The sequence below is a fragment of the Chlorocebus sabaeus genome, chromosome 13, assembly GCF_047675955.1.
Source record: "Chlorocebus sabaeus isolate Y175 chromosome 13, mChlSab1.0.hap1, whole genome shotgun sequence".
Lineage (NCBI taxonomy): Eukaryota > Metazoa > Chordata > Mammalia > Primates > Cercopithecidae > Chlorocebus > Chlorocebus sabaeus.
Window position 1 is genome coordinate 85774991 of NC_132916.1, and position 25115 is coordinate 85800105.

General features: G+C 41.4%; 1 protein-coding gene and 1 long non-coding RNA gene across 10 annotated transcripts in view; one reads left to right on the plus strand and one right to left on the minus strand.

Annotated features, from left to right (window-relative positions):
- The window catches only part of LOC140713181 (uncharacterized), a 28784-nt gene extending 18677 nt beyond the window's left edge, over positions 1–10107 (minus strand). Inside the window, exon 1 of the long non-coding RNA XR_012095072.1 lies at positions 6167–10107. This is a non-coding gene — a long non-coding RNA (uncharacterized lncRNA). The remainder of the gene's footprint in view (positions 1–6166) is intronic.
- Positions 1–25115, plus strand: part of BACH2 (BTB domain and CNC homolog 2) — a 367860-nt gene that overhangs the window by 309870 nt on the left and 32875 nt on the right. The gene's annotated exons all lie outside the window — the stretch shown is intronic.

A 25115-nucleotide genomic window follows, 5' to 3' on the forward strand; every position in this document is an offset into this window, starting at 1 on the left:
AAGTACCCGTAGTTTGGGAAACAAACCATAATTCAGTAGTTTTTCAGCCCTGTCTGTTTCGCACAATCTCTATGCGAAGAAAACCACAATGGCATCTTGTCAGGAGCACCTGTTATCCTAAATTGTATATAGAATATAGGAACAGGCTTTTAGGGTTCAGTATATGTAGATGAACACGCTTCTTGTTTGTGCTTCTTTCACTCAACTATTCTTGGTTATCTGATTTACTTTTTCCAAAATATCCTAGCTCTTCTGCTTGGGTTCCCTAAGCATCTGTCCAGCCTCCTCACCTATTTCTGTAGCCCTCTTTATAGTGAGGATAGAGAATGACATTCCAGGTTACTAGTGCTTTGTGCGGCATTACTTGTTTAGGACTAATTTAGATAATTTACAATAATCCTCTCATTTCTTTGTGACCATATCTTTCTTCCCTCCTTTTTTCTTGTGTTTCAGTTCAATGAAGTTATTTAAAAGGCTTGTTTGTTTGACTTTTGTGGACATCCTTGTAATTTAGGTATTCTTATACAGAATGAATGTGGAGGGCAGTGGGCTTGATATTAATAACACCGCTTTCCGTTACTAAAATATAGTTTATGGAGAGGATGTGGACAGGTCCGTTGAGCCTGATTTTAAAAAGCCTTGAATGCCATGCTGAAGGGCTTGGGTTTTATTCTGCAGGAAGCAAAGAGATAAAGTGACTGTCGTCAGCAAGGTCAATCAGGCATCTATACAAAGGAAGGATTGGGGAAGAAAGAGACAACAGCCAGGTTGTTGCAATGGACTAAGCAAGGAGTAATAAGGCCATGAAATAAGCATATTTGTTGTCCCCCATATCTCTATAACCATTTTAACAAAGTGGCTCTAACACATTTTCTTTTCCCCACTCCTGCTAGAATATGTTTTCCATTTTGATTACTCTTACATGTTTCAATACCACCAACTAGCCTTTTCTGTGATGATGGAAATGTTCTTCTACACCGGTCAATATAGTAGCCTAGTCACATATGTGACTAAGGAACTGACTTTTTTATTTTATTTTTTATTTTTTATTTTATTTTATATTTTATTTTTTTATTTTATTTTATTTATTTTATTTGGACAGAGTTTCGCTCTTGTCACCCAGGCTGGAGTGCAATAGCATGATCTCGGCTCACTGCAACCTCTGCCTCCTGGGTTCAAGTGATTCTCCTGCCTCAGCCTTCCAAATAGCTGGGATTACAGATGCCCGCCACCACACCTGGCTAATTTTTGTATTTTTAGTAGAGAAGGGGTTTCACCACATTGGCCAGGCTGGTGTCGAACTCCTGACCTCAGGTGATCTGCCTGAGGTGAGCCACCACGCCTGGCTGTTTTACTTAATTTTAATTAAAGAGACACATGTGACAACCATATTGGACAGTGCAAGACTGGAGTACAAGTTCCAAGTGTCATGCCTTCCTTTTCACAGAGCCGAGCACATAGTAGGTACTCAGTAAATATGATGGAATGAATAAATACAAAGAAACACTGTAAAACAGAAGCAAGGATGATGTCCTATTCAAATCCATATACTCCTTTCAGGAGAATTTTGGCACCAGCTTAAAGAAGGAGGCGGAGGATGGGGATTTCCTATACACATTTAGGATATTCCCAGATGTGTAAACTGAAGCTCTCAGCACCTACAGGTGGGATCAAATCAAGGCAAAGGGAACCAATGAAAGCTGACTAGGTGATGGGAAAGGCCAAGGCCAGGGTGCGTCCTGTGGTCCCTGCCTTCTTGGTCTGTTTCTGGCTCTTCCAATGCCCATACTTTTTTTGAAACATGTTAAGAGTAATCATCAAACTGGAAAAGCATACTCTGCAGGAATGGGGAAAAGAAAACGCGTTAGAGCCACTTTGTTAGAATGGCTGAAGAGATATGGGAGAGATTGTGCGGGATTTGGAATGAGGGGCTCAGAACCCAAGACCTGGCCCTGCTCCCCATGACTCTGTGACCTTGATTAAGTTGCTTATACTCTCCAAACCACAGTTGCCTAGAAAATGAGAATAAGAATCATAATACCTCATTTACTGAGTTGTTGGGAGGAACAAATAATAGAAAAATCATGTTTTATAATCCATAAAGTACTATTCAGATATTTATCATAGTACACACAAGCCGGAGTGATATCCGAACATACTCCTGAAAAGCACAGTGCCTTTCAGAAAAAGAAAACCAACTTATCAAATTCTATCTGCATCCAAAACAGAAACTAAACAATCCAAAACAGACTTTTATCTCATTTAATATTCAAAAAAAAAAAAAAAAACCCCTCTGGGAAAGCTGATGCCACAGCCTTTTTCTAGTAGCTTGTTATGATTCAGTATGTGTGCTGCCAGGATGTTCTTTGTGTCTTTCCATCCCATCTCTGCCCTTTTAGATGCAGTGGTGACCTCTTACCCCACCCCAACATGCCCAAGACCACCTCCCACTTGCCACTGTAGCCTCTTCACTCTTTTCTCTCATCTTCCCTGCTCTATATTTTACCACCTGCCTCAGGCCCACTGTTTTACACTCTTTTCTCTATGAGCTGACCTCCCTGAACTTACAACTTCTCCTGCAGCACTTGTCACCTTTCCTTAGAAATACCTTTTCGGCCAGGCACAGTGGCTCACACCTGTAATCCCAACACTTTGGGAGGCTGAGGTGGGAGGATTGCTTGAACCCAGGAGGTCAAGGCTGCAGTGAGCAATGGTCTCCCCACTGCACTCCAACCTAGGCGACAGAATAAGACCTTGTCTCAAAAAAAAAAAAAAAGAAAAAAGAAATCTCCAGCAACCTGCATCTCACAGACCCATCACTTCGCCTCCTGCCCTACCCCCATATCCCTTTCTTCAGTCTCTCTAATTATAGCACAGAGTTGGTTATCAGGAGCTCTGTATAACTCTGTCAAATAATATATTGCATTGATTTAGGTGTATTAAATCACATGCGTCCTCTAGGTAACTACTTACGAGAGAGGCTCAAAGCTTTGCCTGTGTGTCGGCTTCTCATGCTGTTCCCCAGACCCAGGATTTTAAAAGAGAATCTGCTTGAAAATAATGTTACCACTAGAGTTATTTTCCCGCTAATAATTCCATTTCTCCGAGACTCTCTTAACTTTGACCTCTTTTCTGATCTTTTTATTTTTTTCTCAGTTTTAATATACTTAAATAAGGAGCCATAAACTGTAGACAAATAGATGCTTGTCAATTCGAGGAACACGAATATCAATTTGCAGTTTTTGCCATTATATTCCCCAATACTTTCTTTCACTGAGAGTGTGTTCTCCCTTTAACTCTGTTTAAAACAGGGATCAGCTGGGCGTGATGGCTCATGCCTGTAATCCTAGCACTTTGGGAGGCCGAGGCGGGTGGATCACGAGGTCAGGAGATCGAGACCATCCTGGCTAACACGGTGAAACCCCCGTCTCTACTAAAAATGAAAAAACAAAAATTAGCCAGGCGTGGAGGTGGGCACCTGTAGTCCCGGCTACTCAGGAGACTGAGGCAGGAGAATGACATGAACCTGGGAGGCGGAGCTTGCAGTGAGCCGAGATCACACCATTGCACTCCAGCCTGGGCGACAGAGTGAGACTGTGTCTCAGGAAAAAAAAAAAAAAAAAAAAAACGGGAATCACAATGAACCCTATTAGTTTTTATCATATTTAAGCTAAAACAGTTATTGTCTATCTTGCATTTGGGTTATGTTTTTTTTTCTTCCCCAAACATCAACATCTAATTAAGCCTAATCAGAATTTAGACCATTTGTCATCTTTAAACTTTAATTCAAACATCTCTTTGTGGTTAATACACAAGGAAGAAGAACATTCTAACCCCATTCACTGGTAAATAAATACATAAATAAACAAACTGAAAACACCATACACAGTCATAGTATGACACCTGATTGTGAGGAGAACAAAAGGTTAAAATGGTAAATATGCTAAAACTACACAAGATAAACAGAATGAAACCAATACACTTCAGAATCCTGTGATATTAAGAAATAAAAAGTGTGTGGACTTCAGAAAAGACTCAACAGCTTCAGCGGAGGCCAGCAGGGTTCTGCAGATGCACTGTTAGGTTTTTAATAGACCCGAAAGTCTTCTCAGGTGAATGTCCTCAGGGCCAAAAAGCAGTGAAGAAAAACCACACCTGGCCCTTCTCCTCCCTCTAGAGGGTGGCCGCTGAGCCACTGTACCAGGTCATGACGTTAGCCCTTGTGGTCTAGCTGTTTCCCTGGACCAGCCGCTGTGGGCCGCCCCACTTGATGATTGTCATCATAATGGCAATAATCATAACAATAGATTAACCTAGGGCATTTACTATAACGCACTTTTCTGTACAGAGCTGCACATGGCCAAACAGAGCCCCATGCTCATGTGTGTGTCCAGGTGTGCTTTTCAGTTTTCATTTTACCAAGGCTGATGTGAGATGAGGATCATCCGCTAAAACAGATTTTTTTTTTTTTTTGAGACAAGAGTGTCGCTCTGTCACCAGGCTACAGTGCAGTGGTGCAATCTCGGCTCACTGCAGCCTCCGCCTCCTGGGTTCAAGCAATTCTCCTGCCTCAGCCTCCCGAGTAGCTGGGATTACAGGCAGGTGCCACCACGCCCAGCTAATTACTGTATTTTTGTAGAGACAGGGTTTCACTATGTTGGCCAGGTTGGTCTTGAATCCTGACCTCAGGTAAACCGCCCACCTCAGCCTCCCGAAGTGCTGAGATTACAGGCGTGAGCCGCTGCACCTGGCCTCTAAAACAGGTATTTTTAAAACACAAGTTACATGACTGTAAGAAGAATCTTCAGTTCATGTTTGCACTACTTGAAACATTTCCATTATCTCATGGATTTGGTTCGTGCAAATGCAGGTTGTATTTTCGGTAGCCCAATGTCTAAGGGAGGAAGATTACACCGTTTGGATAAATTACATTTCAAAAGTTTGTAAATAAATTAGTTTGAACTCAGAATGTATTTTTTCCTAGAAACAGGTTATGAGTAATGGTTAGTTTCCTCAATCAGCTCCCAAACTCATATCTGTATAGCATTTCTTTTTTGTTTCAGTTTGTTCAGTGAACAGATATTTATCATCAATGAGCGACAGAAATTAATTCTATGGTCTAGGTATAAGTGAAGGGCTATGAAGGTACAGAGCAGGAACATGTAATTCTAATGAGAAGATGAGGGAATATGTCATGGAGAGAGATGTGGGTAGAATTTCGGTAGATGGGAAATGGCCATTTGGGGTTTAGTGTCCCTCTGCTATATGTCTGTAGCACCTTCTTCATATTTATCATAGCAGCTATTACATTGTATTGTCATTGAATTATTGCTTATCTGTCTTCTCATTTGGACAGTTAGATCTTTGTGCAAAAATTGGAGGGGGGTGTTTTCAGTGTACAAATCTACCCTGTATATCCAGGCCAACACAATAGCCATTTGGTGAACATTTGCCAAATAAATGAAAGATATCATTTAGCAAAGTTCTAGAAGCTGGGAATATGTGGTTTGTATTAGGTGAGAATGAGAGGAAGGATTGAAACCAGATCACTGAGCCCTGAAGCCTTGAATGCCAGCAAACATGGTATCATTGGAGAAAGAAATTCTGATCCTTTTTTTTCAGCCACACTTCTGTCCGTACAGTTATTTTTTATGGAAAAATCTCTTTGGTGTTCCAGCTGAGGAACCCATCTTCTTCCAGTATCAAGGAAACATACACTTTCTTCAGGGAAAGGCAGAGATCACAAGGCAGCAGTAATTTATCTGTATAGATTGGTATAAATGAGCTAGTGGCTCTCTCTCCACCAACCCCCTCGGAGTTCACTCTTGGAGAACAAAGGGTAGTTGCTCCCACGAGCTTTCATGAGAACTTGCCTGCCGTTCGGATTTAAGTACATACAGCTTATTCAGAAAGTAGGGGATGTTTATAAGTCAGGGACAGCATGCATTTTATAAAACTGTTTTCAATCTCAGATTCTCTTTATTTGTACCACCCACACAAACATACCTAGGAAATTTTGCTCAACTTTTCTTTGCATTATCAATTTATTTCTCTCCCTTCTCCACTTTAAAGTCTTCAGCTAATGTTCTGCTGTTTATTTTGCTTTTTTTTTTTTTTTAAAGCCAATGCAACTCAGTCAAAAAATTTAGGTCAGAGTGGCACTTACCCCCGCTGATGGCAAACAGCCTTGAATCAGAGCCTGAGCAGCCTTCTCTGGCTAACTGCAGAGTTCGCTCTCTAGGCTTCAGTTTTACCACTATAATTATGAGCGAGAAGCCTATAGTTAATTACAATGCATGAATGGGAGATATTCCTGGACTTATTTGCATTCATTACTTGCTGGTAGTTTCTCTGTTGAGGTCTCCATCCTTGTTTTTACAGAGCTTTTGGCAGTGTTTCTGCAGTTGGTGTGTGAATTTTTATGATCTGTTGCATGTTATTCATGCAATTTCCTGCCCTGTAATGGTATCAGTTTTCCAGACGCAGAGGAATACAGACTAAAACCCAGGAGCCTGTATTAGCATAAAATGTCCCAGTTCTGTCAGTTTGATTAATTTGTCTCTTTGTCTCCACTCTATATGATAAGTACTATTAATGGTTGCAGCACTTCATATGTCAAAGTCTTTCTTCCTAATGACTTGAAAATGTGGTTTATTTCCCCCCTTTTTGTATTATTTTTCTCATTTAGCATTCCACTCAAGTATAGATTTATGCCATGCTCTTTCATTATCTTACTGGTTGCAGCACTGGAGTGATTACATATGGTGTAGAGTATGCGTAAAGATGTGATCCCAGGGGCAGCAGCTGCTGATGCAAGCTGAAAATAGATCCAGCGTACGCTCAGCACTTTTCCCAGAGGCCTTTTATTTATTAGTAACAGTCTTGGTACAGGACAGCTTGGATCCTCATTTAGCAAGAAGACTTTTTGCCTTTCTGAACACTGCAGTGACTTTGCTCTATTTACTGACACTGCTGTGTAATTTTTTTCAACCGCCTTGTATCTCAGCAATGACTTAACCTAACATAAATTGTAATATAATCTCGATATATAATGAACTCAAGAAGCGACAGGCTCCATTTGAAGTAATAGAGCTTGACAGATCTAAGGTTTAAATTAAATAATCCTATTTGTAAGACAGCGCTTGTACATGGTACACTGCTTTAAAATGAATTTCTATTCTTCTCCAGTGGTTCTTACACCGTTTTTAGTATTCTCCCTTTCAAAAGGATTTTTCTTCAGAAAGAAATGCACTGCAAAGCCAATAGCTCTTTCATAAGGAAATAATAAGATGAAATGTTTTTTTACCCAGTTCAATCACTGAACTGGAACCAGCATCATTAATGATTTGAAATGGGTAGTTATTAATCCAAGGTGGCAAATCCAATTGCTCAGACTTTTCTATCAGCACAGTACATCTATGATACAAATATAATAGCAGAATTTAGGATTAAGATAATAGCTAACCTTCTGTACATGGTTTTAGGTTCAAATATATATTTTTTCATAAATTTGAAAAGTCCCAATAATGAATATATGTATTCATTTTCCAAATAAATCCAAGAAGGGCTCTTATTTTGTATTATTGTTCTCGAGACGTGTACTTTCAGTAGGATAAGGAGAAAGTTAATTGTATATCTTAGCAGTTAGCATCTAGATAATAATTTCTCACTGCATGATAAAATTTGCCAAATTGCAAAAATGAAAAAGTATTAACATTAAAAGTTTACAGGCAAATGACAAATTGAGAGTATGACTTATCGGCAGGACCTAGTAATATGATGAAGAAGCTTTGAAGAAAAATGAATTTGTAAATAGCGAGCAGACCTTTTTCTGGTGAAGTAGTAGATAAGGGAGGCAAAAAGCTCAAGCAAGTTAATACATTTGCTTTTTGCTATTTTATGTGTGATTTTTTTACCTGCACCAGAGCCAACGAGGTATCTGGACAATTCGCTCCTAAAATCTGTTACTGCCTTTGGGATAGTACCATGAGTTTTTCTCTTTGGTAACAGAGATTTTATATGATCAAACCAGGGCTAAACCCATGATTTCCTGCTAGGTTAGGTTAAAAATTAAAACAGTAATTCAGGATAGAGACATAAAGTGTGGTTGTTCCGTTTTAGTGGGTACATGACCCATAATGCTGTTGAAGGACAGTCGTTCAAACCATTTCTAAAATAAGCAAGGCAAGGGACACTTGAGTTGAGTAGAAGAGAAGACCCCCTTTTCCTGCCCACACACGCAATTGCAGGAGCAAGTATAAGACCACAGCATATTGTCAGCTGTGATCATTGTGATTCATATATCTTTCAAGTTTGTTTGGGAGTTTAGGCTGCTAGTAGCCTGCTGTAATGAGAGCAGCAGCTTACCCCTGCCTTACAGATGCCCCCTAAGGCAGTAGTGAGGTGGTAATAATAGGATAGAAGGCAAGCAGGAGCTTGCCTGCAGCTAATGTGCCTGCTTTTTTTACTCTTTATTTTTGTCTTCCTTTCTTTCTCTCCCATCCTGCTTCACGCTCTCGCATACAAAGAGCACTCAAGCCGGTTCTCCAGGCTCATCCCTAATTCCCTCCTTGTGACACAGTAATGTTATAGCTGATTTTATTCTCTGTCTAGTGGCCTCAGAACAGTGGGCGATCTTGCTTGCTATAGGAGAAGTGACACTCAGGCATGACAAGATGAATTCAGTGTGGGTTTAAGTATTAACTCTTAATTTCCTAGCTCTTGTGGTTCTAAATTAGATTCCATGTTGTTATAACTGTGAGAGAATGTGAGCATTTATATGTATGTGTCTATTGCTGACACAGTGTTTGATCAATTGAATTGACCTTGTTTTTCTCCTGAAACACATAAACTGTGTTATGAAAAAAGCAGTCCAAATGAAGAAAAACATTTCACATATCTTGTCAAATATTTTATTGGGACCTCTGAAAGATGATATTTCCCTTCTGCCACCAGATCCAAAATGAGAACAAAAGCACTTCATTTTGATAAGCAGGACTTTGTTTTTCTCTGCAACCTTTTTATTTCCAGGATACCTTAAGAGAGTTATCTCTGTTTGGGCTAAGCTTCCCAAGAAATGATGTAAACTCTGAAGGAGGCTCTTGGAGCCAATTATTTAACAAGTAGTTTGTAAACCAAAAAATAAAGGAAGAAGTACATTACCAGACAGAGGCCAGGCAGGGGAAGAAGGAAGAAACCAACTTTATTGAGTACCTACTGTGTGCCAAGTGAATATGAAGGTAATTTGAGCAAAATCGCAAAGATGTGAGAGTCTGAGAAACAAAAGAAAGCTGAGGGACTTACAAAGTTGTTTTTTTGTTTTTTTAATGGAAGCACTGCGTTTTGCAAAAGTGTTTGAATAGAAGAGAGAAAAGGGAAAAAGACAAAGAAAAAAATGAAATTGTTAAAGTCTATCTTAAAAAGTTAATAAGGTGAAAGGATTCAGCCACTAGAACAGAACAAAATCAGTCAAGTTCCATACCAAGATAGTTGCTAGCAAGTAGAAATATAATATTCATTTTTATTCCTGTATCCATTAGCAATTTCTGCCTCTTCAAATTCTTTGGAAAATAGAAGAAAAAATCTGCATCTGAGGCTTTGCTTGGCTCTCAGTCTAAGGTCTGCCTCTCCCAGAAAACATCATCATGAAGCCCAAAATCAATGGGATTTTTTTCAATGGATAGTACAAGCCAGTTTTGAGTCTGATTTAAAATTCACTGTATAAATTCATCCTGGCTCGCTACAGCTGTGAGTGTACTCTATTTTCTGTTGCTGACTCTTTCAGTAAAACATACATCCACTCCACTTTCTACACTTCAGATTTCAAGTGGAGGGCAGCTATTGGAAGGCCTGCCCTCAAAACTGACTTGTTAGACCTTGTAGAACTTGCCTTAAAAGCTACCATGCAGATACGTATGTGTCTACTTTTTGAAAATGATCTTTGATCCAAGAAAATTATAGCATTTGTATTTATGGGCATGCAATTATGCATTGAGCTCTTTTAAGGGATGGTTGTCAACAAGCTGGAGCCCATATACCTCTAGTTTTGGTTATCCCTTGTCCCACGAAAAAGAGGACATATGCCTAATTAAGTTAGGATTTTTTTTTTTTTTTTTTTTTTTTTTTTTTTTGAGACGGAGTCTCGCTCTGTAGCCCAGGCTGGAGTGCAGTGGCCGGATCTCAGCTCACTGCAAGCTCCGCCTCCCGGGCTTACGCCATTCTCCAGCCTCAGCCTCCCAAGTAGCTGGGACTACAGGCGCCCGCCACCTTGCCCGGCTAGGTTTTTTTTTTTTTTTATTTTTTAGTAGAGACGGGGTTTCACCGTATTATCCAGGATGGTCTCGATCTCTTGACCTCGTGATCCGCCCGTCTCGGCCTCCCAAAGTGCTGGGATTACAGGCTTGAGCCACCGAGCCCGGCCTTAAGTTAGGATTTATTAGTGAGGCCAGAAGGTGCTAATGGGACAGTAATTTTTTCATGTCAACTTTGACTTGGTGCCCTTTAATTGGCAGCAAGGAGAAATGTTAAAAGATCTTGCTAACACAGCATGATGCATGGAACGTGAGGACACCAGGGAGTTTTTACTCCCGTGATATACGGGGAATCATAAAACCTTAGTCTTAAAAGATTATCTGACCCAGCACTAAGAAAAGGACTGTGTTTTATCTTTTGCGTATCCCTTGTGTCTAATACAGTGATGATGATGATGATTTTTTAAAATAACCTTTGCTGAGCATTCCAGGGTATGCCAGGCACTGCCCTGTGCACTTTACATGTTTAACTCATTGACGCTGTGGGATTGCTACCATTATTATGTCCATATGGCAGGTGAGGAAACTGGAGCAGGAGAGGTTAATTAGCTTGCCAAAAGGTCAGCTCCTAAGCAGAGGGGCCAGGACTTAAGGCCAGGCAGGCTGACTCCACAGCCCAAGTTCTCAACTCCTTGCTTCAATGACAAGAGTAAGACTCACTAAAGATGCAAATGTCTGTGTTTTTAACAGGTGGGAAACTGAGGTCCAGGGTCACAAACCAGTCAGCGGTAGGTTTGGAGACTCAGTGAGTATCTCTAGCTCTAGTTGAAGTTTCTCTGTACCACACAGAAGTCACCATGAACCCAGTACTAGAAATTTGCCTTTACACAAGAAATAGAAAGGATACTGGAAAAAAATTGCATTGTAAAGTGATAGAGTATCTGAAATCTGAAATAAATTTTCATCGTTTTTCTTTCACTTTATCCATTAATGGCTCTCCTAATTTATGTCAGTTGACCACATAAAGACATTAATGCCTGGGTCACTTTAACTTACATAAGAACCTACCTTTGTCAGGGTCCTCCTCTATTTTGAGACACCGAGAGAGTAAGACTCCTCTAGGAAGCCAGCTAGGCAGATTTTATGATCCAGTATAGCAGGCGGGATACTGGCCCCCAAAGATACCCATGTCCTTATCCCCAAAAACCTGTGAGTGTGTCACGTGACTTAGCAAAAGGGACTTTGTGGGTGTGATTAACTTAAGGATCTTGAGATGGGGGAGTATCCTGAATGATTACAAGGGTCCTTAAAAGAGGGAGGCAGGAGGGTCAGAATCACAAAGTCCACTTTGAAGTTTGAAGTCCACTCAAGTGATGATGGAAGAAGCTTCTAAAGGTCCAAGTAGAGACCCTGGTCATAGAACTGGTAGGTTGCTCTACAATTATGAAAATCAACACACAGGTCCTGGGAGGAAGGTCACCTTTCCCCTGCCTTTTCCCCGTTTCTGACCATGGCTATATGTAGCATCATTTCACATTGTACTAAATCATCTATTTTTCCAATCACCTTTATTTTTGATATTTTCTTATTTTTTTATTTTCATTCTTTAGAGATGGAGTCTCACAGTGTTACCCAGGCTGGTCCTGAACTCCTGGGCTCAGACAATCTCCCTGCCTCAGCCTGCTGAGTAGTTGGAATTACAGGCCCAAGCCAACATGCCCAGCCATCTTTGTTTTGTTGTTGTTGTTTTGAGATGGAGTTTCGCTCTTGTTGCCCAGGCTGGAGTGCAGTGGTGTTGTCTCAGCTCACTGCAACCTCTGCCTTCCGGTTTCAAGCGATTCTTCTGCCTCAGACTCCCGAGTAGCTGGGGTTACAGGTGCCCGCCACAATGCCCAGCTAATTTTTTTTTTTTTTTTTTTTTTTTTTGTATTTTTATTAGAGACGGGGTTTCACCATGTTGGCCAGGCTGGTCTTGAACTCCTGACCTCATGATCCGCCCACCTCACCCTCCCAAAGTGCTGGGATTACAGGCGTGAACCACTGCACCCCGCCCATCGTTGTTTTTTTAAAAGACCCTTCACATCCCGTAAGAACTTTCACCTCTTTCTCATTGCCAGACCAGAATGACTTATTGGGAAAGTGTGCTGTTTTTAAAAATCCTACATTAGGCAGTAACTGAAACAACAGACCGACATCAAAGGTGTCCATTTAAAGAAAGCCCCAGGCTACAGAATTCTGAGCCTTATCCTCCTTCATCGTTTATGACTCTGAAACCTAAACTGCCTTGTGTCTGCCTGGGAACCTGTACATAATTCCTATTACACACTGTAAGGTGTCCCAAATGGCTTCCAAAGGTACCTTGTTTTTGTCAATGGGGTATCCAGATTGTGGCTTTGGTTAATTAGTTAGAAGCAACACGATGCTTTTTTTAGTCGTTCTCAGTCTTGAATTGGCCTATACTCTCAGACTTCACTAACTCTTCCTCCTAATGGCCTCTCTCATCTGTCTACATCTCCCTTCCCAACACCACTGCCTGTATCCCGGCCACAGTGGCACTTGCCTGGGCTTCTGTGACTGGCTTGCCGCCCATCTGGCTTGTTCCCCAAATGCAGCCAGAGGAGTCTCCCTCATAATTTCATGCCTGATAGACTCCGGTGAGGCCCCTGGGCCAGACTTGGTGGCCAACACGGAAGGACCTTCCCAGTCCGTCTCCCTGCTCCCTTCTCCAGTTTCACCTGTGCCTTTGCCCCAGCTGCTGCTCCTGCCACACCACACTGCATGCTATTTTCTCTCTTAGGTCTTTGCACATTTCATTTCTTCCACCTGGAACACCAGCTCCCACCCAAAACCTAGCTAATCCTCCCTCAGGCTGCAGCTCATACGTCACCTCCTCAGTTAGATGCCCTTCCGCCAGCAGCTGTAGTTCCCCCGTGACATGGTTTGGCTGTGTCCCCACTCACATCTCATCTTAAATTATAGCTCCCATAATTCCCATGTGTTGTGGGAGGGACCCGGCGGGAGATAACTGAATCACGGGGGTGGTTTCCCCCATACTGTTCTCCTGGTAGTGAATAAGTCTCATGAGATCTGATGGTTTTATAAGGGGTTTCCCTGTTCGCTTGGCTCTCATTCTGTCTTTGCCAGCGGCCATGTAAGATGTCCCTTTATTCTTCCTTCATCTTCTGCCACGATTGTAAGGCCTCCCCAGCCATGTGGAACTGTGAGTCCATTAAACCTCTTTTTCTTTATGAATTGCCCAGTCTCCGGGATGTCTTTATCAGCAGCATGAAAACGGACTTATACACCCTGTAAGTAAGAACTGTACTGACAGTTCTTATGGCTGTGTTATGATTACCTGTTGACTTGTCTCTGTCCCATCAGCCTAGAACCTCTCAGACCAAGTACCCTTTCCTTCATATTCATTGTTTTATGCCCCCAGCACCTAAGACAAGATAGAACCATGCAAAGTGGTCAGTATGCATTCGTTAAAGGAATAAGGTGATTTGTATCTTACATTGTAATGGTGCCCACCAGTGACATCCCATATTGTGAATTCCTGTGGAGGAAAATGCCTGGTGTCATTGTCTTGTTGTCAGCCTATAAACTTAATCCAGCTAAGTGCTGTAGTGTCACTGAAACCCACTGGTCTGTGCCTGGGGCTGCATGCTTGTCTGACGCATTTGCTCCCATGTTACTGTGTGGCAAAGGTGAACTGAAACACCTAGGGGAAGGCAGCTAGCTGTGGAGTGTTAATAATTGCTGACAGATTTGGCAGTTCATAAAGTAATGATATCATTCAGGATGAACTAATAAATAAAATGGCCTTTTAGTCTGCATTAAATATAATTTGCTAAAATTATATTCTGTATTCTATGTGATGAACAAACAATGAGTTCCAAATTCCCTTTTTATTGCACCTAAAAAATACACCGTTAAGATCCCACATATATTTTTTGAGGCATTTGCTTCTCTTTGCCTCACTCTCTTTCTGTGACTTTTCCTGCGACCCAGATAAAGAAATATCTTGTGTTCTCGTGCTCCCTCTCCTGGTCTTTTCTGTCTTTCAGCCAGAGCATAGTCCTAGAATTGTGCACCACCCAGGTGGGGGCCTGGGCATATGAACAAAGAAGCCAACCAGCGCAGCAGTGCTTGTTATAAGATCTGGAGGGACCAGAAACAAATTTCCTTCTTCATTTTTTGCAGTCCGGCTTGACTAAGTGAAAAAGGGCCGTACAGGTGCAGAAAAGAAGCATGCCTGGCATCCTTTCTGAGAAATAAAATGTTCTGCAGAAAAACACACACACACAAACATTATGATAAAAAAACACCTGATACTATGTTTTTGAAACTACGCCTCCCCGGAGATATACAAACACATGTATAAATGTGCCCAATCTGTTAATAGTGCTAATTACCTAATTATCTGGTCAGGTACAGTAATAAACCCCTTTGACATTCTGTTCCTTCCATATGCTAGATAAAGTGTTCTAACATCTCGTCTGTGACTGTATGCTCTGCCCGCCAAGAGTCAGGAGGTGGAAAGATTGTCAAAACCTGCCGGTGGCGCTTTAGGGCACAAAACTGGGAACAGGGCAGTGCCAGGCCCTACCTTAAGGTGGCAGGACAGCACTGTCCTTACTCCTCATGAGGGAGGCCTGTACTTCACAGGGCCTCTTTTGCCCTTCACGTCCTCTGAACTCTGACCCTGCCCACCTTTTTTCTCCTGTTGGAGTTGCTTCTTAGATGCTTTGTAATTTTACCTATTTATCTTACGTTCTTCTTTTTTCCCTATTTGACTTCCTGAAATGCCTTCTCTGCTAACTCTCTCTGTGGTCTTTCCTACTTTAGTGTAGAAGAGGATTTTTGTTTTTTCCAAGCTGATCTAAAAGACAGTCATCCCCCAACCCCCACCATCTAAAATTCTCTTACTCTAACTTAGCAGGTTAAGGATGAACCAGTTTTGCTCACTCAACTCACCCAGCCTTCATTTCCAAGCCAGCTTGCAGGCTTTTCTCGCCATCCTGCAGTTCCAGCAGGACTGGTATATGTGTCCTCTTCCATCTGTTTTGCTCCATGGTTTTCTGAGCACTGTCAGCCTCTTCCCAACAGATCGTTTCTCTTCCTATCATGTCATTCCCTTTTATGAGCCCCATTTGAAGCTTCATTTAGGTGGGGTGGAGGGCACTGGTTTCTGAGGTTGAGAAGGGTGTTAATCCCAGGTGCATATGGCAGAGCCTTTCCTAAAAAGCATGAGGCTGTTTTTGACATCTGCCAAGGTCAGGGTCACAATATTTGGAGGACAAAGGCTGACTCCTGTTGGTGGTGCGCTCTCTGTCTCCCACCTGCTCCCATCCAAGCGTAGTGGTAGAGTGGTGGCAGCCCACATCTGTCCCTTGTCTCTCATCTTCTGTTGCACCAGAAGTCTCAACAATGCATAGGTCACATCAATTATTCTCCTATTTTATATACCAGTCATACATTGTGAGTTCCTCCAGGAATTCTTACCTTCTTAAGACTACATTTTTGCTGGGCGTGGTGGCTCACACCTGTAATCCCAGCACTTTGGGAGGCTGAGGTGGGCGGATCACCTGAGGTCAGGAGTTCGAGACCAGCTGACCAACATGGAGAAACCCTGTCTCTACTAAAAATACAAAAAAATTAGCTGGGTATGGTGGTGCATTCTGTAATCCCAGCTACTCGGAAGGTTGAGGCAGGAGAATCGCTTGAACCCGGGAGGCGGAGGTTGCAGTGAGCCGAGATCACACCATTGCACTCCAGCCTGGGCAACAAGAGTGAAACTGTCAAAAAAAAAAACTATATTTTTAAGACAGATTCTTTTTTTATTATTATTTTTTGAGACAGAATCTCACTCTGTCACCCAGGCTGGAGTGCAGTGGCACAATCTCAGTTCACTACAACCTCTGCCTCCCAGGTTTAAGCAATCCTCCTGCCTCAGCCTCCCAAGTAGCTGGGACTACAGGCATGTGCCACCACACCCAGCTAATGTTTGTATTTCTAGTAGAGATGGGGTTTCACCATGTTGGCCAGGCTGATCTCGAATTCCTGACCTCAAGTGATCCACCAGCCTCAGCCTCCCAAAGTTGCTGGGATTATAGGCATGAACCACTGTGCCCAGCCCAAGACAGATTTTTAAAACTACGTTTTTTGCTTCTTCCAAGTTCACTTCAGCATCCAGCACAGTAAATGCTCAAGTAAATTTTTTGCATTGATTATTTAGTAACATTTATGCAAAATGCCTCATATGTAAACAAAATACTTATGGCTTTAGCACTTCTATGATCTAATGATGTTTTATCAGTTTAACTTTTCTTAAATACTGTCATCCAACTAGCATGAAAATGTGACCTTTTGTTAATTCTTTCTAAACATACAATGTTATTGCCATCTTTAAAAAATACACTTCCATCACAACGGAGATTTTTAACAGATTTTATTAGAATTTATGCAGAGGACATGTAAGAAGTATGAGACTTGGTCCTTGACTTTGAGGAACTTCTAATCAACACAGGTCCAGTGGCATATTCAGATAATAATGCAGAACAGCCCTCTTGTGATTAAATGCCCAAACTGGTGGTCTGTAAGCAAGTGCTTATTGTCCAGGTCATAGAAGGGAGGGTCCAGTTTAATTGCCACCTCCTTTGCCAGGGTTTCCCCTGGCCCTTTCATTCCACATTGATGGTTACCATCTTCCATCTCCTCCACGGTTTTCATATGTTGGAATTTTACAGTTGGAATTGATGAAGTAGAGTCAGCAATGCATCTAGGCAGTGGTCACAGCTTGAGCAAATGCTAGTAAGTCAAAGAAAAGGCTAGGAGCCGGGCTCAAGAGGATAACTGGAGATGAGACTGAAAAGGGAGTAGATTTGGGGGAAATTTGGAAGGCCAGGCAGAAGAGAATCAAGTTTGCTTTATAAACCAGGGAATAGCTGCTTGAAACATAGTCCATGTCAGAAGCATTAACTCAGAGACTCTCCAGCCTCCCTTTGATTGACTATCCAGAGAGATCATGGAGGGGCAGGAGAGAGGAGAGATGGCATCATCAGAGAGGAGAGTTCATGAACACAGAAGTGGGATATAAAAGCAGTATTAGTTTTGCCTTTTGCTTTGAGTCTCTGTATTTTACCACAATGGTGCCTCTACCTAGAGATTCTTAAGCCCAGGCCTCCCACGCTTGTTAAAGAAAGAAATGGTGATGCCATCCAGACACCTGCTAGCTTAGTTGAGATTTTCAAAGCTACACTGCTCTGGGAAGGTGCCATTAAACTACTGTAGATGAGCTCTATGAATCCTCCTTCCCATGAACCAGACATTTCTTGCTATAATAGTGCAAGGAGACTGGAGGGCTTGTTTTTCATTAAGGTTTCTGATTTGCAACCTCAGTGACTAAAATTCCATCAAAATACTGTAAAACCCGGGTGCTCTAGGTGCTTTAACTCACATCCTTAAAGGTATACTCAGAAATAGTTTGATTCACCCAAAACAAGAACACCTGGTGTTCTTGAGACTTGGTGTTTGTCAAAAACCAAAGGTTCATTTTCAGGAAGTTTGGATATCTTTATTTTTAGGAGAAAAGGTGTTTTCCCAGTTATGAGCTATAAATAATGAGGTCTTTCATAACGGTTCCAAGCCATGTTCAAAATAGATGGCCCAGAACAGCCTCCAAGGTACCATTCTGGAGCACCTGTGACTTACTTCCTTTTCTCACAATCCCCTGTGTTAATGTGAAAAGTGTGTTTCAGCCCCACAGAAAGTGGACACAACCAACCAGTCATTGTTAGAAATTTCTTTCTCCCCTGCCTCGGCGTCTCTGCTGCTGCCATTGTCAAAAATAGGACCCTACCGGCCTATAATCGTAGCACTTTGGAAAGCCAAGGAAGGAGGATTGCTTGAGCCCAGAAGTTCATGACCAGCCTGGGCAACAGAGTGAGACCCCTAACTCTACAAAAATTAAAAATAAATAGGACCCTGCCTTCATGCGCCAGCAACCTGAAGTCCTGGATGCACTGCTTTTCCCAGCAAAGGCTTGCTCCTAGTCGCTGTTGATGTCATTTGTATGCCTGGAACCCTGGTGTCCTGGGGGAAGCTGCAGGACAAGAACCCAATGGCTTCAGGTAAAAATGGCACCCATGGCCTTGCTGATAGATGGTGTCGGCTCCCTTTTCATTCCCTCCCTTGACAGACAGGAATAACATATAGAAAATATTCAAACTCAGTTAAGAAGCAGGGAGGGGAGTGGGTGAGTGACAAACCTGACTTCATGCTCCAATTCAGGGGCATGGGTGTTGGATCGTAACGATTTCTGCATCCCTAAGTGCTACAGAGTGGTCTGTTCTATCTGGGAGTCCTGTAGCTTCAGGGCAGCCATTGTCCAATTCACATATGGGGTTTTGTGTTAATGGCTGCTGTTTAAATCCTCACAGAGCACAGATGGTGCCTGCATTGCATCAGCATTAACTGTTCTCCATTGGCAGAGCCCATTGCAGAAACACAAGAAGGGAGGAGAAATCAGAAGTATATCATCCCTTTGGCAAAAAGTCTGGTTTCCATATATGATTTTTATCCCAACTTACTGTACAGCTTTGAGTAGCCCAGTCAGCATATCTCAGCTTGTTACATGATGGTTGGTAAAGGACTTAGATGAAAGAAACTAAAGACCGTAGAAATACTATCATTGCTGCTGTATCAACCATGCTAAGGCATACTCTGTAACTTTGTTCCTTCTGTAAGCCACAGTAACACCATTTCTATTGCCAAGGAAAGGGCTCTGCTTGAGAAACTGATGCATATATCTTCAGAATTTTTAGTACTTTTCTCTCAAAAGCCTTTCAAGTATATTACCTACCTACATGTCTTTAGCTTGTCCCTATTTATTCCTATTTTGCAAATGAAAGGGACAAATGGCAGCAGGTATCAAAGTCAGATTGCTTTCCCTGCTAAAGACCAGTGGGTCTCCCCGGTAGCACCTGGGTTCTCAAGGCTATTGGAGGATTAGTGGTGTGTCAAGCTACTTGCTTCCAGAGGCAAAAAGAAAATCATATTTTCCATAAGAGACGTGTGATCTGTCAGTTCTTCAGTTCTGATTTCAGATGGAAAATATGACTTCAGTTCTTGAAGAAAAAATTCCCTGACCAAGTATGACAGATGTCTTCAAATATGTGATGGATTGTCATGTGAAAGAGGGATTCAAATTGTCTGCTTGCCCAAGTGGGCAGTACTAGGGCTAGCTCAGTTTAGTTCAACTAATAGTTATTGAGAATCTAGGGTGCACAAGGCACATGCTTTCAACTGAAAGTGATGGAGTGGGGAGGAAGAGAGAAGAATATCTTGCTTAACTCATAACACCAATTATGTCAGAACCCAGCAAGTTTGATATTGATAGGAAAGTAAAATATTTGGTAAATCCTGGTATAAATCAAGAAGTTACAGTCTCCCATGTCTATTCATGGTTGAAGCAGGAGTAATGTAAAAATGGACTTGGAGATTATTGCCACAGTGATAGATAGAATTTCGCAGAGAATCCAAGTAACCTGGTAAGCAGAAGGATATCACATTGAAATATGGCTATGGGAAGGAATTCCATATTCAAAATAAAAATGTAACCACTGGAAAGACAAGCAGAGCAAAAAGTTTATCTAGGCCAGTCACTGTGGCTTATACCTATAATCCCAGCACTTTAGAAGGCCCAGGAGGGTGGATTACTTGAGGTCAGGAGTTCAAGACTAGCCTGACCAACATGGCAAAACCTCATCTCTACTAAAAATACAAAAAAATTAGCCGAGTGTGGTGGCACACACCTGTAATCCCAGTTACTTGGGAGGCTGAGACACGAGAATCACTTGAACCTGGAGGCAGAGGCTGCAGTTAGCCGAGATTGTGCCACTACATTCCAGCCTGGGTGACAGAGTGAAAATAAATAAATAAATAATTATATCCAATAAGGTCTGTAATCTAGAAATATAGGGCAGGGGCCCTCTGAAGAGCACTGGGAGATTAGAAGAGAGAGGAGCAAAATTGATATTGTAGGAGTTTATGGGTCCTATCATCAGGATAATTAAAGGTTCCATGTTCCTATTCCCATGTACAAAATTAGGTCAAATAGCTACCAGAATTCTCCTTGACCAGTAGGTGAATACCTGAGTGGTTACTGATTTGCCACCTTGGCAATTCCACCTTCCAGAAAGTAGAAGATGCAAGGGTAGAACTGCTATTTGGGTCATAATCTGGCTAAAAGGAATTAACAAGAGTACACATGAGAGCATCTTTAGAAGAAGCGGCAGTATCATCTTAAAAAACATGATAGTCAAGATTTTGTACAGTCCAAAATATTTCAAGACCTTTTGTATTGTTATTTTAAAAACACATAAAATTTACCATACTTTTTATGTGTACAGTTCAGTAGTGTTAAATAAGTTCAGTACTCCTAAGTATTCACATTGTTGTGAAACAGATCTCTAAAACTGTTTCATCTTGGAAAATCTAAAACTCTGTACTCATTAAACAACTCCCCCTCTTTTTCTTCCCCCAGCCCCTGATAAATGCCATTCTACTTTCTGTTTCTATGAATGTGACTATTTTTCAATGCCTCATGTAAGTGGAATCACACAGAAGTTTCTTTCTATGATTAGCTTAATTCACTTAGCATAATGTCCTCAAGGTTCATCCATGTTAGAACACGTGACAGGATTTTCTTCCTTTTAAGGCTGAGAGTCCATTATATGTGTCTGCCACATTTTGTTGATCCAGTCACTCATTAACAGAAATTTGGGTTGCTTTCACTTCTTGGCTATTGTGAATAGTGCTGCTGTGAACATGAGTGTACAAACATCTCTTCAAGACCCTGCTTTGGATTCTTTTGAAAATATCCCCAGACCTGGGTCTGCTGGATCATATGGTAGTTCTATTTGTAATTTTTTTAGGAACCTTCATACTGTTTTCCATAGCAGTTGCACTATTTTGCAATCTCTTCAACAATGCACAAGGGCCAAATGCAGTGACTGACACCTGTAATTTCTGCCCTTTGGGAGAACGAAGCAGGAGGATCACCTGAGCCCAGTAGTTCAAAACCAGCCTGGGCAACATGGGAAGACTCTGTCTCTACAAAAATAAAAAATTAACCGGGTATGGCGATATGTGCCTCTTGTCCCAGCTACTTGGGAGGCTGAGATGGGAGGAGCACTTGAGCCTGGGAAGTTGAGCCTGCAATGAACTATGATCGTGCCACTGCATTCCAGCCTGGGTGACAGAGTGAGACCCTGTCTTAAAAAACAAAAACAAACAAGAAAAATAAAAAATAAAAATAGTGCACAAGGATTTCAATTTCTCCACAGCCTCACTGACACTTGTTACTCTGTTTTTTTGGTAGTAGTCATCCCAGTGGGTGTAAGGTGAGATCTCATTGTAGTTGTAGTTTTTATTTCTCTGACAATTAGTGACATTGAGCATCTTTTCATATATTTATTGGCTATTTGTATGTCTTTGGAGAAACGTCTATTCAAGTCCTTTGCCCACTTTTTAGTTGGGTTATTTTATATTTGGCTGTTGGGAGTTGTAGGAGTTCTTTAAATGAGAGTCCTTTACATAGGGGTTCTTTATATATCAGCTCTTTATTAGGTATATGATTTACAAATATTCCCTCTCATTCCATGAGTTGCCTTTTTACTTTGATTGTGTCCTTTGATAGAGTCAGATTTTGAGTTTGATATGGTCCCATTTGTTCATTTTTGCTTTTGTTTCTTGTGCTTTTGGTGACATATCCAAGAAATCATTACCAAGTCCAATGTCATGCAGCTTTTCCCTCGTGTTTTCTTCTAGAGTTTTATAATTTTGGGTTCAAGACATTTTTAAACAGGTTTTTATGTTAATAAGAAACAGGTAGAAATAATGCATATGTGGGGAAAGATGATTCAGGAGGGCTAGGAATGCCCAAAACAAAGTTCACATGAGGACCCTTTTCTCGAAAAAGGGTAAATTGTGCCAGCAGTTCTGTTTCATTCAGAGTTTTATTTTAAACACTGGAAAAACACGAACAACTATGGGAACCACAAATAAGGGGTTCAAGAAAACTGAAGCCCAAAATGAGTGGAGACCTTTCAAAGAGGACCACAGAAAACAAAAATGAATTTGTGGTTCTCTTTGGAGCGTAAAGATGAGGAAACCAACAGCTGCTCGTTGGGGCTGACTGTGTAGTACTGAGGATGGCAAAGAGCCCAGAGTTAATTTTATATTGTGCGTCAAGGAGAATGACTGAATCAATGACCATAAGACTGAAAAGTGAGGAAAAACTTGGAAAAGGGAATGGAAACCCTAGGTAGATGAACAAAAAGAAAATGCTAAGCTCCCAGACTGGGTGAAGTAAAACCACCAAAGAGGAATAGTAGATATAATTATGATACAACTTGTTATAGTCCAAATATTTCAGGGACTGTGGAGCCAAGGAAAGCATCAAAAGACTAGAGATCAGAAATTTCATCATAATTTTCAAAACAAAGACAAGAAAGTGGGTCTTTAAAAATTTGACTGAATAGCAGTAATAGGAATGATTTCTGAATATCTAGACAAGTGTACAATCTTGGGTCAAAAATTTGATTTTGCAAGGTTAAAATGGACACATGGCTTATCAGTAGCAGGTACTGGGAGGAAATAAGCTCAGAGATGTTAATTGTAAATAATAAGTGACAGTGAAATCTGAGCATTTCTAGAAAATAGGATATAGACAGAGAGAGGTGATAGTTTGTCCTGTGTTCCAATGATTGGAGCATTTATTCAATCTAGGTATCTGCCAGGGGTGTAGTCACAGGCAATGTGGTTCAGAGGAGAATAACAAGGAAGGTATAAGAACTCATAACTGACTAAGCCAAAACTTCCATTCCTGAAACTTAACATGAAGAACCATTAGAAGGTGCTAATGAGGGGCCAAACTTCTCATCACTGGAAGCCTTCAAAAATGTTTTGTATTTTCTGGTTGAAGATCAAGTGGTTCATAGTTGGTTTGAAATGACTAGAGGGGTTGAGAGGGTGAAACCAGACCTTGACTCAAGAAAATTCTGGCCTAGGAAAATCACTGGTTTCTGGAATGGGGAGAGGGTAGTTTAAAATGGAAATTAGGTAATTTTTTCTAAATCTTTTTTTTTAAAAATAATCTTCTTTTGGAGGCAGTTTTTCAAATGAAACCATAAACCTTGATGCAGGTTTTACTACTTCATTACCAGTGAGTGGGATGCTTTTCACTTTTATTTTATACTGAAAAACGTGAAAAGTTACTACTATTTCATATCTATTTTAAGACCTACACTTATATTGAAATTAGATTTTTAAAAATTATTCTGTGAACTTCATTTTGTAATCTTTCAGAAGGGAGACTTTCTGTTTTCACCGTATGCTTTTAGAGTAAATATGAATATAGTTCCTTGTATCTGTATCATATATGACTTTTGCCTGTCACTAACCTAGGAAATATAACTATCTGTACCTGAATGGGAAAATTACAAGTGCCACATATGAAGGAGGTGAGATGAGATGGGCAAAACCACCCAGTTGAAACGAAGGTTCCACATACCCAAGGTATCACCAGTTCTCAGGAAAGACAATATGGAATGTTTGCTTTTGGAACCTTCTGTTCTCTCGACCTTCTTCTCTCATCTCTGAAACAACCAAAGAAATATCTAAGGGGCAGTTTCAGCCATTATATAGCCCCATGATCATTCTGAGCCGACTATCACAGATAGGGGACACATAACGCTCCCCCTCGACATCAGCTTCGTCCAACTGCCGTTCCACTCTGGAACAAAGCTCTGGTGCCATGTGGCACGCCGCCAGAAGGGCATTTCTGCTTTGTCTTCTAGATTCTAAGGACTGATACTTAGCTGAACCTGATAATTTACCGAATCCCCATGCGGTAAAAGGGCTTCCTAGGATTTGCAGAGTTTCATTGAGCAGGAAAGAGACACAGCAGTTATCTTCATTCTTCAGGAGGAATCCAGACACTAGAAAAATAGAACCAATTGTGAGATTCACCTTTTACATACCAAAAGATGTACTGCATCCAGTTGGCCAGACTTCTTTGGATAGAGCTATGTAAAACGGAATATTTTGGAGTAATAAAATTTACAATAACATGTTTCCATATGAAATAGCATTTCTTTCCTGGTTCACTTCAGAGAAACAGCAACAGGTAGAAAGGGAGCGTGAGAGTTGAACTCTGCCGTCGGAAGACTTGAGTTAAGCCCTGGCCAGGCAGCCCTGTGACTTTGGGTAAATTCCTTCACCTTTCTGGGCCTTGGCCTCATTGTCTGTAAAATGGATTATTAAGTCAGGGAACCAGAAACCATGCCAGGTGTTTCAAATAGAGGGGCTATAAAACAGGAAATTGGTTACACAGGTGTTAGAAAACTGGAAGAACAGAAAAAGGAAGGAGAGCTAATGATGAATGACCACAGAAAGTATCTACCACTCCTAGGGCTGGAGGGGATGAAAGGGACCTGTGAGCCTGATGGAGGGCTGGTGCCTCAGGAGCTGCAGCTGTGGGGCAGATAGCCCCTTCCAGACACTCCACCACAGAGTCAGGGATGCAGCCACTTCCAGAACACACCACCAAGGAAGGAAAGATAAACAGAACAAGGGACAGAAGGAACCACAGCATCTTCATGCCTCCCACCTTCTGAGGTCCCCCTGCCTGTGCACCTGTTGGCAGGTCCGATAATAAGTCAGCCAGCAAAAGAACCTAGGAAATGGAGTTTATGAACTCCCAGCCTCAGCAAGAGGTAAATAGGAGAAGAGTGGATGTGAGTCCGAGAGACAATAGTAAATAACCAACATACGAGTTTGTAACATCAAACTAAAATTCAG